This window comes from Leptonychotes weddellii, chromosome 3 (assembly GCF_054177405.1).
Source record: "Leptonychotes weddellii isolate Sample4059 chromosome 3, ASM5417740v2, whole genome shotgun sequence".
Taxonomy (NCBI): Eukaryota; Metazoa; Chordata; class Mammalia; order Carnivora; family Phocidae; genus Leptonychotes; species Leptonychotes weddellii.
This window is the reverse complement of record NC_138371.1, coordinates 46847415-46863609: the sequence shown is the minus strand read 5'-3', so window position 1 is coordinate 46863609 and position 16195 is coordinate 46847415. Positions and strand designations below refer to the sequence as shown.

The window sequence follows — 16195 nt, the reverse complement described above, 5'->3', positions numbered from 1 at the left end:
CTTTCCTAACATCCTTAACCCAATAATCACATGGCAGTGACACTGGTTTTATAGTAAATTAGTGAGATTGTTGGATATTTAAAAAATTAGCACCTTCCTATTTTTTATGTGTAGAGGAAAAGAAATGTTATTGGTTTCATGTATTTGAAAATATACCAAATTAGTTCCAAACAAATTTCCTATTTATGATAGAATAAACTATACAGAGGAGCATAAATAATAATAAATATTATATGTTTTGTATTATATATATATTACATTTATTAGATATATTATAATTATAATATTGAGATATTTCCAAATCTCCTCACGTTAGAAACATGAAATAATTTTCACCCACTATAATATTAGAAAGGCATCCTGATACATTTGAAGGTAGATAATACCCATTTTAGCTATGAATAGTTAAACATCTCATTTTACAGTCCTACTGCCTTTCACTTACAGATAGAAATACTTCTAGCTTTCCCCCCAGCTTTATTGAGATATAATTGGCATATAACATGTATAAGTTTAAGGTGTAAGACATGTTGAGATGAAACATTTATACATTGCAAAATGATTACCACCAGCAGTATTAGCTAACACCTCTATCACATCATAGTTACCATTTCTTTTTTTGTGGTAAAAACATGTAAGATCTACTCATTTAGCAGCTTGCAAGTATAATACAGAATTATAAGCTGTAATCACCATGCTATAAAATAATTTCCAGAACTTATCCATCTTCAACTGGAAGTTTGTACTCTTTAACCAATACTTCTAGTTTTTAAAGTGCTTTCCCATGTATTTGATGCTTAAAAATCTCAATATATGAAAATGTTATATGTAACATATAACATATTAATAACAACCATATATATAATTATAATACATATCATATATAATATCTAGAGAGAGTGGGAAATGTGGTTAAAAATCATCTTTGTTAAACAGAGAAAATGTAAAAAGTTCATATGTTCTACAACTATTCAGTAAACTATGGCCCAGAGGCCAAATCTGGCCTCTTAACAACTACTGACCTGCTTGAAAATAAAGTTTTATTGAAAGATAGCACTACTCATTCATTTACATATTGCTATGGCTGTTTTTGTGATACATGGCAGAACTGAGTAGTGACAGAGACCATTAGGCTCAAAAAGCCTAAAACATTTACTAATCTGGCCTCTTAACAACAACAAAAAGTCTGACCCTTTGTGCAGCAATCTGTCCTTAAAAACCATAAAGAAGTAATTTAAAACTGTTTTTCTCATTTTATGATGTCAAATTTAATAGTATGTGATACATCATATGTACATTTTCCATGAGAAATCTGAATACCAGGAGAGGTGAAATATAGAATTTCACAGCATATAGTGTTAATATTTTGTTTTATAATATAGGAAGGAGCGTATCAAAATATTTATGCTTACAGTAAAATAATTAGGGCAGTTTTGTTTTATTGATAATGATGTGACTAGCATGAATTCAGAGAGGTACAAAAAGTCTCCTCTTAAAGTAGAACTAATACAGTTCTAATTTAGTATAGCATGCAGTTCCATTCCTACCAACATTTAAGGTTAGCTTGTACTTAGCTAGCTCTTAATAGAAGCAAATACTAAATAATTCTTAAAGCCTTAAAATATGCACTAAGGCTCATTGAACCTTACTTTTGAACATTATTTCCTATTAGGGAGTTTTACACTTGAGTACAAATATCTGGCTCTTTTCTTTAGAAACGTCCTCCTCGGACAAGATGTGCTATAATTCTATTATATGTAATATAAAATTGTACCATTGATAATAGATTCTCACCAGTTGAACGTACAGATGAACTAAATACAGATTTTCTGGAAGACATACATAACTTCAAAATATTGCCTGTCCCTTGATTTTCTACTCTTAAGATAGTTAACTTTAGAGAAACTGTAAAACCCAGACTCCCCTTTATTAGTGCTAGAAATTTCAGGGCAATTTAATTTAGAGAATAAAATAAAGAACTGATGTAGATAAATGAAACAAAATGTATAGTAAATTTAGAGTTTTTTTTTTTTAAATGAAACTACATTTTAACTGTCAGAATGCTTTGCTTTTAGTTTTTATTTTGAAGTATTTGAACTACTGAAAAATAATGAGATCTTTTCTTTAAAGACCCCAAACTCAACATTTTTCTAAAAAGGCTTATGCAACCAACTTTCAAGTGTCTTTTTATGACTGTACTATAATTCTTGCAGGCCTTATCAATAGTAAGAGCTTAATGGGTGGCTTCTAGCCCAAAAACTCATTCTATATCTTCTGAGCATTACCTTTATTTACTCATTTTTCCTTATTTTGCTTAATTAAACCAAATAAAAACATTGATGACCTACTAAATTCAAGACATGAATACAGTTTGAAAGAAAATCTTACTTGACATTCTCTATTAGTTTGGTGCTAGATACTTTTTCCTCAAAGACTGGTCAATAGGGACAAGGTTGAATAGAGCCAAGATAAAGAATTGTAGTTTATTTGTCCAGTTTCTTCTTCTTCTACCTCACTGGTTTCAACAGCTTTCTAGCAAGTTCCCTTTAAGAAGAAACACAGTGTCATAATAGACATAAAAACTCAATTGCTAAGTATTCCATAAATGTTAGTTCCTTTTTTTATTTTCCCCTTATCTTACTTCTTTATCCTTCCCTTCTACTTCAGGCTTTCTCAAATCAAAATCACTATTCTCACCCTTGCCAGGCTTCCCCCCTCCCCCAATAATAGTGCTTTTAAAGCTGGCTGATGTTGGTTCTGCAGAAGGAGGGAAACAAAGTATGACTAGGAGTCTCTCACTGCTTCTCCAGGCAAAAAAAGTTCTCCTTTGATTCATTTCAGACCTCATTCGCTTTTTGACATTTCTTTAGGTGGTATGTTAAAACACTGGCCTGTGTCACTAAAATGATAATTATACTGTAGTTCCACATTATGATCTTCATTAGTTTGCAAGTTCCTGAGTATCAGAAACAAAATCTCAGTACTCAATTCCTATCTGGGTCAAAGTACAACATAACTATTTATTGAATGAATAAAAATGTGCATGGACTGAATGATTCTTTTTTTTAAAAAAGATTTTATTTATTTGACAGACACAGCAAGAGAGGGAACACAAGCAGGGAGGAGTGGGAGAGGGAGAAGCAGACTTCCCGCAGAGCAGGGAGTCTGATGCGGGGCTCGATCCCAGGACCCTGGGATCATGACCTGAGCCGAAGGCAGACGCTTAATGACTGAGCCACCCAGGTGCCCCGGACTGAATGATTCTTAATTTAAGTGTATTTAAAATTTTATGTAACCTTTTAGTAATGAGGGCACTATGGTAAAAACAAATTAAATTTTCAATAACTTGTCTAAATATACTACTTTTATTTGCAAAGTTTAATTCACTAGAAGTAATTTTATTTAACAATATTTCTAAATTTATATGTCTATATATATACATATACACATACACACATACACATGAGTTAAATGGGTTTTTTAATTGAGATTTTCATGTTATAAATCTAATTTGTAAAATGAAAAATTTTGGTAGAAGATTAGTAGCATCAAAAACTGTTTTGATTGGGCGCCTGGGTGGCTCAGTTGGTTAAGCAACTGCCTTCGGCTCAGGTCATGATCCTGGAGTCCTGGGATCGAGTCCCGCATGGGGCTCCCTGCTCGGCGGGGAGCCTGCTTCTCCCTCTGACCCTCCCCCCTCTCATGTGCTCTCTGGCTCTCTCATTCTCTCTGTCTCAAATAAATAAATAAAAAAACTGTTTTGATTAAGCCAAACTGACAGGTAAGGGACTTTTATGTTGACAGCTGAGTCAAGTTTATCTGCTGGGGAAGCCAGGAATTCTTAAAAAATTATAGACAGCTAGATTTAAGTACTCTGCAGTTAAAAGCAGCTACAGTTTATTTAACAGGTTGCTTGGAATCAAGTAGTACTTACTGTTTTGGTATTTTGCCTGACTTTTTCCATTTACAAATGAATCAGTGCCCCATAGAAATAGTTTTAAAATATAGTCAAAATGTCCCAAGTTCATCAATATTTTTTATTAACTAGAATGATAGAACTCTTTAATGGTATTTTCCTGATACTGAGTTTGTGTATTTCTTCACACAATCTGTAAATGAACACCCGCCAAAACAAGTATTTATGATATTTATACCAGATTGTTTCTGTGTAGGAACACTATGTTACACTGCTTGCTTTCTTGAAGGAATACAAAAGATTAGAAGTTGTGAATGTTGAATACAAACTTTGGTTTCTTTTTTTGAAATGCTACCTCAAACTAGAGTTTTCAAAAGTGAAATTTACTGATAATAATACAAAGCAGAATCTAGGTAAACAAACAAACAAAAAAAGTTCAAATCTATAACCAACATTCAGTACTAATTTTTATCAAACATCAACCAGTTTTTGTCCTAAGAAAGTATCTAAAAGTATGACCCAATACAACAATAGAACACCAAAATAGGCATGAATTTTTTTTTTTTCATTTGTTCTGAGTGTGGTGCTTTGCAATTTCTATGAATGGTCTCTGAAGATCAAGTTCATTGTTTTTTGTTTTTAAAGATTTTATTTATTTGACAGAGAGAGACATAGCGAGAGAGGGAACACAAGCAGGGGGAGTGGGGCAGGGAGAAGCAGGCTTCCTGCTGAGCAGGGAGCCCAATGCGGGGCTCGATCCCAGGACTCTGGGATCGTGACCTGAGCCTACAGCCGAGGCTTAATGACTGAGCCACCCAGGCGCCCCAATCAAGTTCATTGTTTTTAAGGTTGAGGAAAGAGACTTGCTCAAGCTGAACAGAGTCAAGATGGCAGAGCCAAGGCCAGGGTTTCTCAGTTTCTACAAAGGGCCTCCAGAGTTCCTCCAAGGAGCCACAGGAGCCACTGGTGGGGCTGTGGAAGGGTTAGGCAGATAGGACACTCACGTTTCCCTTATGCACTGCAATCTCTTTAACAAGAGTGCTCAGCTTGCATCTCTTTGACATATTTGAAATTCTGGGTAAGAATGAGCTTAAAAAGAAAAGAAAAATTCTGTCCCTAAAAAAAATAAATTTGAAAACCACTGTAGTATCTCATGTACCATGGGAAGAAAAGAGGGGGTATATTATGGGGACCCAAATTTGAAATAATGTCCCTGTTAGTAACTACCATGAGAAACACCTAGAAATTGCATTTCAAAATAAGGGAAAAGGGGTTCTGAATGTTGTTTCTGTACAATAAAACTTTTATTATTTTTCTTTTTTTATATACTTTGGTTATTGACTTGATGGTTCTAGAAGTTTGCATCCTACAGAAATGAACAATGAATAAACAAAGTTTGGTAGAGGAACTTCCAATGTGTTTCAGAATACAAGGGCAGGTGGAGCCTACAGAAAAACATAAGAATAAACTAACAGAAATCAGAACGATGGAATGCTGTATGGACATATTGACAGTAAGAGCACCATATGGGCAAAACACTCAAAAAAGCTTTCTGGAAATGAGGTGCTCCAGTAAGAGTAGAGATAAAGGAAATGACATTCCTGGTGGAGGGAACAGCAGAGCTGAGGAAGGGAAAGCATGTTTATTGAAGAGAAAGATAGATCCAAATGGAGAGGAGTGTTTGTGTCCGTGATATATAAGCTTGAGTTGGTAAAATGGGGTTATTTTGAAGAAGTACTTTGAAGGCAATAGAAGAGGACACTGAATTTAAAGTATGCAAAAGGGGCAATGGGTACTACCTTTGGTACTCAACAAGTGTTTTAGTGCTAATGAGCTAGCAGTGTATTCTGCAAGGCACTTTTCTGTAGTGTCTTAAATTACTGGTGGTGGAAGTATCAAAAGATGCTAGATCGTCTTCATAGATTTATTTTAAAGATTTATTTATTTGAGAGAGAGAGTTTGTGTGTGTACATGCAAGGGGAGGAGGGGCGAAGGGAGAAAATCTACTAGCAGACTCACCACTCAGTGTAGAGCTCCACCCAGCGTTTGATCTCATGACTCATGAGATCATGACCTGAGCCGAAAACAAGAGTTGGACACTTAACTGACTGAGCTACCTAGGCACCCCTGTTTTCATAGATTAAAACCACATATGCAATAATGGACACACACAGACATTTTATACTTTTGCAATTGTGCTGGCAAAAAAATAAAAAATAAAAGTAACAGGCATACACTATGACCTAATCCACCTCTTGTGCATCAGGTTTATATATTACATATAGTTTTTAGTTTTTATCATCCTTTTTTTTTTTTTTTTTTGAGAGAGAGTGAACATGATCAGGTGGGGGAGGGAGGGGAAAAACAGAGGGAGAGGGAGAGAATCCCAAGCAGGCTCCATGCCCAGTGTGGAGCCCCATGCAGGGCTGGATCCCATGACCCTGACATCATGACCTGAGCTGAAATCAAGAGTCGGATGCTTAACCGACTGTGCCACCAGGGCGCCCCTATCATCCTCCCTCTTTTTAAAGATTTTATTTATTTGAGAGAGAGAGTGAGAGTGAGCATAAGCAGGAGTGGGGGAGAGGAAGAGGGAGAGGGAGAAGCAGACTCCCCCCTGAGCAGGAAACACAATGTGGGGCTCAATCACAGGACCCTGCGATCATGATCTAAGCTGAAGGCAGCCGCTCAACCAACTGAGCCACCTAGGCACCCCCCTATCATCCCTTTTTAAAGCATCTGGAAAATAAGAAATTTTGCTTAATAGTAAATGCTCTGGGTTTGAGAAATATTTGAAATAGTCTCTCCTAGGGTAGCGTAGAAATATTTGTATACATTAGAAAAATAATGGATATTATTAGACAATTAAAATTGAGGAAAGAACGTTCTTAGGAAAATTTGAATTAAATGACTCTGGAGAAGTGTTCTTTTCCATTTATAGCTTTTATTTCTGTTTCTTCACTATTGAAGATGTGGAGACAAAATTTTACCTAGTATATTAAAATAAGTAATATAAAAAAGTAATCAATGAACTGGAAATATCCTTCCAAGGTCAAATCAATAAATGGTCTTTAGAAAGAGTTTATAGTATGATTATTAATTTTTAGGGGAAAACTTAAACCATTTTTTAAAAGTAATACATCCTGTATATACATAAAATAGATCTCAAATGAAAATTATCTCACAAAAAAAGATTTTTAAACTTCTAAATATATTTTTTCAATCTCTAGTGTCTTCAGACCACCCAGCTGAAATGTTACATGTTTCCTCTCCTCCTTTCTTTTTCTTTTCCCAAGTTCATTGTGGAGGTCTATGGCTATGCATGCACACACATGCCATGGTTTTCCTTTCTAAAACCTGGTATAGGATCTAAAAAAATCAATGACAGAGAAAAAAAAATTTTTTTTTAAGATTTTATTTGTTTATTTGAGAGAGAGAGAGAATGAGAGAAAGAGCACATGAGAGGGGAGAGGGCCAGAGGGAGAAGCAGACTCCCCACTGAGCAGGGAGCCCGATCTCCAGGACTCGATCCTGGGACTCCACGATCATGACCTGAGACGAAGGCAGTCGCTTAACCGACTGAGCCACCCAGGCACCCCGAAAATTATTTTTTTAAGGAGCAAATTTTTTTCCTTCTTGGGAGTTACCTGGTTTTGCTGGATAAATACTGTGATATGCTTGTTGAGAAGTGTGCATAGGGAAGTCTGTCAGGAGATATGCTTGAGTGAGAATAGTGGTAATTGGAAAGTATTCTAAAATGAATGGCTTCTATAACTGCAGTGTTTTTGTTTTCTTAGAAAGCAGTCTTGGAAGGAGAGCTGAACTGCATTTGAATAAGACTCTTAGGAGAGGGAGGAGAGGAGAGTGGTGAGATGGCTGGTTTCAGATCAGAACATAGTTTTGAAGAGTACTGATATGCCAGATAATGTTGATTATAAAGGTTTCAATAACCTCACTCCGTTTTCCAGCTCTGAAAACTGACTTTTGCTGCTCTGGTCTTGTGCAGCTAGATCTGTCTTGTGCATGAGCATGGGGAAAAAGCAGAGGCTTCTTGATCTAATAACCTCTGGATCACTCACAAGCAGAAGTGTGCACACACACTCACAGAACTGTGCACACATGCACACAAATGTGTATCACCATGTTCCTGCCTGTTAGCATAAGCTATTTTCCCATTGATCAGGGGAGGTCAGTTCATGTAAAGATCACTCCGTTCTCCAATCACTGTGGTTACACTCATGGTAAAAAAAACCCAGAATTTTAAGAGCATGCACAAACTGATTTAGGCCTCTGATAAGCCACTGGAAACAGATGGAAAATGCCAGCTTTTGGTGCTTCCAGGACCACACAGCCTGTGAATATAATCATTTAGAAATTTTCCATCACTTATCTTGTTTTCTTTTGCCCAAGATTACTTTGTACTTTTAGGATATTAAGAATAAAAGCTACATATTTATATGAATAAAAGACTTCATTCTAATTTCTGTTTGTAACTCAAGAAACATCACATCAAAATTGTTGTATTACTGTTTTTCATAATGGTGGTATTATGAATATAATTCTGCTAATTCTTAAAACAAGTAACTGCTGTCAGAAGAATCCCTTTGTTACATAATTAACTTTAACACTGGATAATTTTTGTTGTATGGCCTTATTGTCAGGTGCCTATCTTTATTTCACATCTACTTTTGTTCTATAATAACTAATATTTTCTGAACTAGAATAGATCTTAGAGATCATCTAATCCGGCTAAACTGTACAGAGAAAGATGTTTCATGTTATACATTTCATGAAAATAACTTTTATGGAGTACTACACAAAGATGGAAAACTTTGAATTCTGAAAACATAGATGTATGTCATACTAAAAGAACTTTCACAAAGAAACCTTTTGAAAATACTAATTAGAATTTGTAAGTTGATACTTAGGGATGAACAATATGTGTATTGACTTGCTCAATGAGAGGGCTGACAAAACTGCATTAGTTAGGATGCCTTTGGCTGTAAGTAACAGAAAATGCAAAAAGAACTGGCTTAACACTAAGGAAGATTTATCTGATACTAAAATGTTTTGAGTTAAGGTGGTCACAGAGTTGGCTAATTCAGCAGCTCAGTTACTTTATCAATGACAGGATCTAACTTTCCATTTTGTCATCCTGAGTATCTAGGGTTGTCAGAGTAAATACAGGACATCAAGTTAAATCTGAATTTTAGTTAAATGATATATATCCCTTGTGATATTATTCATTATCTGAAATCTCATATTTAGCTGGGTCCCTGTATTCCTGTTTCCTAAATCTGGGAAACTTATTAGCATCTTGGTTTTTCTTTCTAGGCTAGCTCCACTTATGGTCACAAGATGGCTGCCTTATCTCTTGGTGTCATATGTAGATGCCAATATCCAGTGGCATAATAAGGATTCTGTTGGTAAGGAAGAAGGTGGAGGAGTGGTGGTTTGGTAGGTAACCAGCAATATAGGTCTCCAGGGGCAAATCTGAATTTTTGTTGATCGAAACATAATTTCCTCTAATATTAAATAGTTAATTATATCATAGTAGGTAATTCAGCCTGCCTTCTGATTCAGGGGTAGGATTTCTTTTCTGTAAAAATTTATTTTTTGTCTTTGAGTCTCTTTGTTGGAACTGGGAAAGCCCCTATCACTGCATCTAAAATAACAAATTTTACTGAGTATTCTGAACTAAGGGAGGAGTATGGCTCATGTGCACATTTCCCCTTTCCACATGCCACTATTCCTAGGGCACATGTAAGAGGTTCTCCATGTTCATGGTTGCTGGTTCTTTCCTCCTCCTCTATGTCAGTTGTTCACAGTATGCATGGCCAAATTATACCTCAGTTTCCTATGTTCTCTTCCTCCTTCCACTCTCCCACCTTTGAAAACTTAAAATATCCATAGGGCCATATTTGTACTTAAATGGTAATGGTTTTATATGGGCTAGATAAACTAAACTGTGTTAATATTTACTTTACTAATGTGCTGGACCTCTGAGGTAATTTAAAGCTTTAATCATTTCAACAGTTCAACCTCTTTAAAAAGCTCTTCAGGAAAGCTGCCAATTTAGGCATATTAGTGCCATGGCACTTTTGGCTTCCCTATCACACTGCCAGAGGCAGGTGGCTACAGGAAAGGTTGACCTGTATGACTGCACTTCTTGGGAGTATGTTCATTATGTCTGTCTGGTCTCTCTTATGCCATCTTTCATTCCCTCAACACGTTCACATTGCAATCCACTGGTTCTGCAGCTGTTTTCTCCACCCCATTTCCTGTCTCATCTTGAGTGATTCATAAGTGACTTCAATATTTATAGATGTGCCCCACCCAACACCCTAGACTCATCATTTCTTGACCTCTTTTGCTGCACAGGCCTTTAACTTCTTTGGATTTCAGTGATCTACAACCAGTGCCATACTCCAATGCTACCTAGCCCTCCCCAGCAACTCTTTACCCTTCTTAATGACACTTCACAATGTTACTCTCTTATTCTGAGTTCCTGCTGTTTTCAATGATCCCTCTTCCTTATTTCTATCAAACTATTTGATTTCAAAGGAACCTAAACCTTAAGAATATAACAAAGATTCAAGTCCCTGAACCCCTACATGACCCGGATTCTTTCCCTCCTGCCCTATGTCTTCCATCTAACCCTACATGCTATGGCTTATCTCATCAACTAATCTCAACTTCCATCATACTCAACCTCTGAGCTCCTATCCTGGATGGGTGTAAAGTTTTGTCTTTTGAAATTCAACACCTATGTACCTAAACCTGCTAAGTGAAGTCAGGCCACTGCCATCAATCAGCACTGTAAAGGAGTTAAGAGCATGGACTCTGGAGCTAGACCACAGAAGCTCAGTTTCAGGATCCTCCACTTACTGGCTGGGTACCCTTAGAAAAATAGCATAATCACTTTGCGCCTCATTTTCTTCATCTGCAAAGAGGGAATAATAGTCAAGCATATCTCACAGACATATGATGAATAAATGAGCTGATATTTATAAGGTGCTTAGAGGGATATATAATGATTAAATAAATATTTTACTTCTCCCCTATAGTTTTGTTTCCATTTTTAATAACAACTATGCCAAACCTTTACTCTTTTAAATTCTCCAACCAGCTCACGGTCCATTTCTTTAGCGATGATCTGGCCTAATTCTCAGAGCATATGTAGGACATTAGGTGTGAATTCCTTTAAATTATCTTCCCCTGGGGGTGCCTGGGTGGCTCAGCTGGTTAAGTGTCTGCCTTTGGCTCAGGTCATGATCCCAGGGTCCTGGGATTGAGTCCTACATCAGGCTCCCTGCTCAGCGTGGAGTCTGTTTCTCCCTCTCCCTCTGCCTGCCACTCCTCCTGCTTGTGTTCTCTCTCTGTCAAATGAATAAAATCTTCAAAAAAAATTATCTTACCCTGAAAATTTAACTACATTGGTACATTGTATCTCTTTCCAATCTAAAATTAAGAAATGACCTAAATGAAATAAATTTTCCTCCCTTTCTCAAGATCTTATCCCTTAAATACCTAACCTTTTCTGTGTATATTTAACCTTTTTCTGTCTACTTGCTCTTGTCTTTAACCAATAAACATGGTTTATTCCTCAAAAAAATAACCAGAAATCCTTCTTCAACTCTGTATTTCCTTTTAGCTATTTTCCTATCTTTATCCTTCTCTTCATTAGATGTCTACATTTACTGTTTCTATCTTTACCTCTCTCATGACTTGACAAATGACAGTAATTATAAGAAGGTCTAATATTAAAATTAAGTGGAAATAAACTCAGAGGGGTCAAAGCTTTAGAAACTGGTTTTTCCCCAACCTTTTCCAGACACAGATAATCATGATCTTGAATGGCCCTATATCTATATAATGGTTTTCTTGCTCTTTTGTTCTATCTTAACCAATTAATTGTTTTAGTTTGACTGCCCCTGCTGTTTCCTGTTCCCCTCTTCTAAAAAGAAACCGGCCTCAGAGAGTCCTACTACAATCAAGGCTTCACTGTTCACCATTCCACTGCAATTATTATCAAGGGCAGCACTAATATCTGTACTGCCAGACCCAGAGGTCAATTCTCAGTCTTCATCTTAATCAACTTCTCAGGAAGTTGGTAGAGTTGATCATTTCCTCCTCTTTTAAACCCTTTTTTCAGTAGCCTTCAAGATACCACTTCTCTTAGTTCTCTTCCCACTTTGCTGGTTGCACTAACTGATCATTCTTAGCCTCTTTTGCTGGATTCTTCTCATTTATTTGTCTTTAAAATGTGGAAAACTCCAAGCACTATCCTCAGACATCTCTTTTTACCATTCTTCCACCAATTCCCCCCTGCTGGCCCCAATTAGTTTTTTAGCTGTAGATACTATTTATATGCTGATGACTCTTAAATTTATATTCCAGTCCAGATTTTTCCCTTGAACTCTATATTCATGTATCTAAATGCCTGCACAACATATCCTCTTGGATGTCTAACAGGCTTTCAAACTTAATACATTTGACAAACTTTTGTTTCTCCCCAAACTTCTCCACTCTCAGTCTTCTCCACCTCAGCCAGGGAGAGTGTGTACACTTAAGAGAGGGAAACTCTCAAGAACACAACAATAAAGCTGGTAAAAGAATGAAAACCAGTGAAGGGGACTGAGAAGTAGGAGAAGAGGAAAATGTAAGATCAAGAAAGAAATGAGAGGAATAGTCAGTCCTGCAAAAGCTATAAAGATAACTATAAAATGAGTGCTGAAAAGGATCCAGAGGATTTAGCATTTTAGAAGTCATTGAGGACTACTGCTTTGATATATTGGGAATAGTTTACTTGGGAAATAGAAACATGGCTGTCTAGTGTTAGTGAGTCCAAGCACACACATACCTTATAATAATATTTAAGCCAAACTTTCATCCAGAGTTTCAGCTCTGTACTGTATTTTTAAATGCTTGGGGCTACATTTCCATCAGTATATTTATAAGTACCTCATATCTAATATGTCCTATAATGAACTCATTTCCTTTCCTCTCTCTTGTTCTTCTTACTCCTAAACAAATTAATGCCAAATCCCAAATTTTCCTAAATTCTCTATCATGTTGAATAACACCAATACCTATCCATGCACCTACAAGTAGAAAAAACCTTGAAGATCATTCCATTTCTTTCTTTCCACCCATTTCCAATTTGTCAAATCTGATTGCAGCCCCTATTCCTACCAGTCTAACTTGAGTCTGTATTAACCTCCGTATCCCCAAGCCCCATACTAATAAGCCTCCTAACTAGCTCCTTTGCCTAACAACTTCCCATGTCTGACTCTTTCAGCTAGATAGTTACTAGTTATCTTTCAATAAAGCACTTTAGTTAAAAACTGAAAGGTGCCTCTAACTTCCCACTTGCAATAACACAATTTTAGGATAGCACACCAAGGCCTTTGAAATTTGGATCTCACCTACCATTCCAACCTCACTTTATGACAGTTCCTCACTTGCTTTAACATAATCAAACTGAAGTACATTGTAGGGGGGTTTGCAAATATTTCCCATACTTCTATCTCTGGAATAAATAGCTAGAGTTTTCAAAGTTCAAATAACTTTTTCTCCCTAAATTGTAAATGCAATTTCAAGAAGTTTGGAAAATAAAAGAAAAAGCCATAATATTGTCATTGTAATGGAGCAGCTTTATTTCCCTCCTAATATTCCTCTATGGATATATATATATTTGTATAGTAAACATAATTTTGCATACTATTCTTACATATTTAGCTTTTCCTTGTCATAGTGCAGAAAAAGAATATAAAAAATTATAAAATATTATTTTGAGAAAAGAAAAAATAGAAGAAGAAGAAAAAAAGGGTGGGGACAAAGTAGAGCTATGAATAAGGTTTAGAATGCATACCATGATGACCTACTCATCTACCATGGGTGAGCCACACATTTGGCTTTCAATTTTCTAGTAACCAATGTTAAAAACAGAAACTTTGTTAGTTATCCAAGTCCTGGTGCCCAGGAGATTAGAATAAAATGTCCCAGTAATTTCAACTCATCTTGGAAAAAATATTGTAAAAAGATATTTCTTCTGAGTTTCTCCTAAAGAGAACACAGGGTGATGTACTTAACAACTTCTGGGAAGACTCCTTATTAGAAAAAACGCATCTCATTTCACATCATTGCTCATATTGAGAATCAATATAGACAGATGCCATTTTACAAACCAGAGAGATTTTGTAAAAACCATCTTTTTGGAAATCATTTGGTACTATTGAGACACCCAGGTCTTTGCTGGTCTGCCTTAAAGAATGGCTAAATATTAACATATTGAAATACTCACATATATATTAGTCACAGTAGTGGCGGAATATTACCCTTCAGAAAAACTTTCTGAATATTGTTTCTCTTTAAAATAGAATTTTAAATAGTTTTTAGGTGAAAGGTGAAATCTTAAAACTTCAGGTCTCCTATTAGGCAATTAAGGCTTACTTGGAAGACCAGATTTTAGGTTAAGAAGCAACAATTCTCTCTTCTTGATCAAGAGTGTGATGCCCCCTGAGAAAGTTCTCTGAGTACAAGAATGTGGCTGGGCCAGGGACGCTACAGTCTTGGGTTTTTGTATCTAACAGAATATAGGATGTTATCCTAGAAGGACTCAAAAATTAGTTGAATGATATACTCAAGTTTGCAGAGATTCTCACTGTCCCCAACCTTGAGTCCTCTCCAGAAAGATGGCTAGGTGCAGCTATAAATTTTCGGCCAGAGGTATCACCTTTACTGATAAATTGTAATATTACATCCCCTTAAGAAGCCTAGATACTAAAATCTTTGTTTTTATATTCTCCAAGTTTTTCAGAACATTTGATAAGATAAAAGCAGTTTTTCTACCTTTGCCTTTATCAATGTTTGTAGGGCTTTGAGATCTGGATCCTTGTCCCTAATTAATTCTGTCACTAACTACATAGCCAACCTTGAGCAGGCTACTTAAAGTTTCTGAGCTTAGTTTCCCTCCCTTTATAAAATGAGGGAGTTGTAGTAGGTAATTGGCTCCCTAGGATTCCTTCCAGTTCTGAGTCACACTGACCCTCTGCCCATCAGCTATATGTGAAGAATCTCCTCGGTCCGAAGAGAGTAAGTGATTACTAATGTTTCTCTAACAGTGGATCTGGAGTACTAGGAGACAGTCACACATCTTAGGTGAGAGCGTAGACTTTGCAGGGGAAAAGTCCTGGTTCCACTCTGCCACTTATTAGTCCATGGCCTGGGGCAAGTATTAACCTCTCTGAAGCTCAGTTTCCCTAACTATAAAGTGAGAATAATACAAGTCCTTATAGAGTTGTATTAAATGAGACACTGTAAATCCAATCCTAAGTACAGTGTCTGGCACAAAGCAAGTGCTCAATCAAAAGTATCCATTTTCAACGTTGTTATTTCCTTGGGTCCCCTGAAATAATTGTTCTTCTACCACCACTTGTCCAAATTGAATATCAGCACTATTATAATAATTACAGTAGTTAAAGGTTTTAAGGTGCCAACTTGGCTGACTAGTAAAAAAATTGGAAAGACACAGGCTCAGGGGATTTTTAAAAAATTAACCAAAACAACCTGTGTGTTGACCTTTACCCTGTAGTTCTTTTATATAATAACAGTCTATTAATAAACAGAACTTTAAGCTGTTTGATTTAGTGCTAATGTAATCCAGGCCAACTATGCTACCTTTCTTGCCTGCTCCAGAGAAATTTTAATGGAGGTTTGTTTCATTTTTCTGTTGGATTTGAAATAAGATTGTGGGGAAGTTCTTAGTTTTGGGTTCCCATCAATAGATATTTAGTTCCTTTAACTTTTGATCGTTTGTTGATTATATTTAAATACAACTAAATGTGATAAAATCATTCTTAGATAGTCGAGATAAGCTTTGAAGGCTGTATAAGTACTTATTTTATAATTTAGAAACAATTGCCTAACCATAAAAGAAAAGGAAAAAATTCCCCAAATGTGGGAAACCAGAGTTTTTGGCTATGCTCTTAAACTACAGCAGGAAATATGTGTTTGTTTATTATGACCCTAGTGCTTTCATAGCCAGATTAACTTTCACAGAGTTTTCATTCCATTTAACCAATAATTGTCACCCTGACTTGTGGAAACTGATAATTTGCAGGGAGTTCAAGGAGAACATTTGCATAGTTCCATCTAGTAGAACCTGGCTTGTCCCCGCAGCTTTCAGACAGACCCCTTGTGAACAATTCTAACTGTAGGGCCGCCTACAGGTTGTGTCAATTACCACACAGTAACTTGCTGCGTCAACCTGTGTTA

The 16195-nt window shown here is 36.3% G+C and overlaps 1 long non-coding RNA gene across 1 annotated transcript in view; it reads right to left on the bottom strand.

Annotated features, from left to right (window-relative positions):
* Positions 1 to 16195, bottom strand: part of LOC115943110 (uncharacterized) — a 72930-nt gene that overhangs the window by 55488 nt on the left and 1247 nt on the right. The window lies entirely within an intron of this gene.